Genomic DNA, 4,062 nt, shown 5'->3' with positions numbered 1-4,062 from the left:
AAAAAAAAAAAAAAAAAAAGAGACAGGTCTCACTCTGTTGCCCAGACTGGAATGCAACGGCACAATCATGGCTCACTGCAGCCTCCAACTCCTGGCCTCAAGCGATCCTCCTGCCTCAGCCTCCCAAGCAGTGGGGACTACAGACAAGCACCACTACATCCAGCTAATTTTCTAATTTTTCGTAGAGATAGGATCTTGCTGTGTTGCCCAAGCTGGTCTCCAATACCTGGTCCCAGGTGATCTTCCCACCTCCACCTCGCACCAAAGTGCTGGGATTACAGGCACGAACCACTGCGCCCAGCCTATTGACCATTATTATTTTATTTTATTTATATTTGAGACCGAGTCTCACTCTGTCGCCCAGGCTGGAGTGCAATGGCGCCACCTCGGCTAGCTGCAACCTCCGCTTCTCGGGTTCAAGCGATTCTCCTGCCTCAGCCTTCCGAGTAGCTGGGATTACAGGCGCCCGCCACCACACCTGGCTAATTTTTGTATTTTTAGAAGAGACGGGGTTTCACCATGTGGGCCAGGCTGGTCTCGATCTCCTGACCTCAAGTGATCCGCCCGCCTCGGCCTCCCAAAGCGCTGGGATTACAGGCGCGAGCCACCGCGCCCAGCCTATTCGCCATTATTATTTTGGATAACGGAAGATTATGGGGTCCTGGATTCCCAAGGACCTCGTACTTCTAAAATCCAGACGTCCTGCAATCTGTTTTAGGCCCAGGCGTGGCAGCCCCTCCGGTCAAGTGGGCGGGTCGGGCCCACCGGCCACCCACCTTGGCGTCCAGCGTGCGTTTGAGCTCCCGCATGTAGGAGAACTGCTCGGGGTAGATGTAGTCGTAAGGGAAGTAGACCAGGAGCCCGTCCACGTTGAGCCTGGCGGCAGGGGCTGCTGGGTCAGTCCCCGTCCCCTCAGCCCCTCTCCCGCCTCCACACTGCCCGGTCGTGGGGCCCAGAAGGGTGACCTGCCCGGCGCCCCCGGTAACCCTCAGGTACTCAGGAGGCTCAGTGTCTCCTCGCTATCACCGCTGCTCCCTGAAGCTGCCCCCGCCCCACCCCTTCACCCTCCCCTCGCCCCACTGGGGACCCAGGCGCGCCCACTAGTGACCCCATCTTCAAGAACCCCCCCGGCGCCCGCTCGCGAGCCGCGACCCCCGGCGCCCTTCTCACTTCATGGCGCCGGCCGGAGTGTGCAGCGGCATCCACCCGCCTCCCTCATGAATATTTAGCAAGAGGCCGGGTCGTGGACATCCTCAAGGGCTCGCTCCACCTACATTACGAGACCATTGGGTGATCTGCCCGTCAATCCGCTAGGGCAGCGCCAATCGGGATACTGCGCGTGCGCACGGAAAAGCGAGGGCTGCTGACTGTCGCGAGAGGCGGTGCGGGAGGCGTCACTGAGGATCGTCGAGGGCCAATCAAAAAGAAAACATGGAAGGGAGAGAGCCGAGAGAATCGATCTCATTCACTAGAATTTGGTCCTCCTGCGCCTGCCAAGATTGTCTGAGTATTGATCGAACCCAGGAGTTCGAGATCAGCTTGAGCAAGATAGCGAGAACCCCCGCCCCTCCACCTGGTCTCAAACAAACAAACAAACAAATTCGTCTCAGTAGCGAATAGAGATTCTAACGGAGAATGACAGGGACACTGGTGATCCTTTCTGGGCCCAAAGTTAGAAATGGCTTTGCAGCACCAAAAATGCGTTTATAAAATACCTGCTCTAAAACAAAAAAGTAATACAAATAATTTTTAAATAACATAAAATAAAAACAAATGAATGAAAACAAAGCAAAATAAAATACATGGTCAAAATGATATAAAATACATGCTGTATCCCAGACTTCTATGGTATAAACAACTTATAAACAGCTCTTCCTATTTATTGAGCACCTACTTTTTGCCAAATACTGTGATAGGTGTTTTAATAAGGGAATAACGAAAAGGCAGTGTGGTTTAGTTGCTAACTTGTGGGCTCTGGAACCAAAATTCCTGGGTTCATAATCCTGGCGTCACTCTTGTTGCCCAGGCTGGAGTGCAATGGCATGATCTCAGCTCACGCAAACCTCCACCTGCCAGGTTCAAGCAATTCTCCTGCCTCAACCTACAGATTAGCTGGGATTACAGGCACACACCACCACACCTGGCTAATTTTTGTATTTTTTGGTAGAGATGGGGTTTCCCCATGTTGACCAGGATAGTCTTGATCTCTTGACCTCGTGATCCGCCCACCTTGGCCTCCCAAAGTGCTGGGATTACAGGTGTGAGCCACCACACCTGGCCTGGGGTTACACTTTTGTATCTGCAAAGTAGTTAATAATCAGCCTATCTACAATGTAGGTGATGCTACATTGTAGCATTACAATAATCTAATTGTTAATTAAAGACTATTACTATTGTTAATTACATATTACTATTGTAGATAGTCTGTTAATTAGGTGAGTTAATTTCAAATCACATAAAGCAGTTAAAACTGGGTTTAGCACACACTAAGCATTCAATAAATGCTAGTTTTGGCTGGGCGTGGTGGCTCACACCTGTAATCCCAGCATTTTAAGAGGCCGAGGTGGGTGGGTCACTTGAGGTCAGGAGTTTGAGACTAGCTTGACCAATATGGTGAAACCCTGTCTCTACTAAAAATATTTTAAAAATTAGCCAGGTGTGGTGGCACACACCTGCAGTCCCAGCTACTTGGGAGCATGCCTGTAGTCCCAGCTACTCAGGAGGCTGAGGCAGGAGGATCACTTGAGCTGAGGAGACAGAGGCTTCAGTGAGCCAAGATCATGCCACTGCACTCCAGCCTAGGTGACAGAGGGAGAGTCTGTCTCAAAAATAATAATAAGTAAATAAATGCGGCCAGGCATGGTGGCTCAAGCCTGTAATCCCAGCACTTTGGGAGGCCGAGGCGGGCAGATCACCTGAGGTCGGGAGTTTGGGACCAGCCTGACCAACATGGAGAAACCCCGTCTCCACTAAAAATACAAAATTAGCCGGGCGTGGCAGCTCACGCCTGTAATCCCAGCTACTCAGGAGGCTGAGGCAGGAGAATCACTTGAACCCGGGAGGTGGAGGTTGCGGTGAATTGAGATTGCGCCATCGCACTGCAGCCTGGGCAACAAGAGCAAAACTCCATTTCAAATAAAAATAAAAATAATGATAATAATAAAATAAAACATAAATGCTAGTTTTTGTTTCTTCAACAAATAGCTATGTGACATCTACCATGTACCTAATCCTGTGCTGGCCCCTGGGAACAGAAAGGTGACCATGACACCCTCAGCACCTGCCCTCAAAGAACAGATTTTTTTCTCTTTTTTTTCTTGAGACAGGGTCTTGCTCTGTCGCCGAGGCTGGAGTGCAGTGGCACAGTCACAGCTCACTGCAGCCTCCACTTCTTGGGCTCAAGTGATCCTCCCACCTCAGCCTCCTGAGTAGCTAGGACCACAGGTTGTGCACCACCAAGCCCAGCTAATTTTTATTTTTTTAAATTTTTTAGAGACAAGGTCTCACCACATTGCCCAAGCTGGTTAAACTCTCGGGTTCAAGTGATCCTCTCCCCTCAGCCTTTCAAATTGTTGGGATTACAGGGGTGAGGCACCAGGCCTGGCCTCAAAGAACAGATATCAAACATACAAATAAATATATGATTACAGCCTGGAGTGGTGGCTCACGCCTGTAGTTCCTGCACTTTGGAAGGCCAAGGCAAGTACATTGCTTGAGCTCAGGAGCTGAAGACAAGCCTGAGCAATGTGGTGAAAACCCGTCTCTACATGGCCGGGCGCGGTGGCTCAAGCCTGTAATCCCAGCACTTTGGGAGGCCAAGATGGGCGGATCACAAGGTCAGGAGATCGAGACCATCCTGGCTAACACAATGAAACCCCGTCTCTACTAAAATACAAAACTAGCCGGGCGAGGTGGCGGGCGCCTGTAGTCCCAGCTACTCGGGAGGCTGAGGCGGGAGAATGGCGCAAACCCAGGAGGTGGAGGTTGCAGTGAGCTGAGATCCGGCCACTGCACTCCAGTCCGGGCGACAGAGTGAGACTCCGCCTCAAAAAAAAAAAAAAA

Source organism: Rhinopithecus bieti, unplaced genomic scaffold, assembly GCF_001698545.2.
Source record: "Rhinopithecus bieti isolate Rb0 unplaced genomic scaffold, ASM169854v2 scaffold_7888, whole genome shotgun sequence".
In the NCBI taxonomy this organism is placed as follows: Eukaryota; Metazoa; Chordata; class Mammalia; order Primates; family Cercopithecidae; genus Rhinopithecus; species Rhinopithecus bieti.
Note: the sequence above shows the minus strand (reverse complement) of the source record.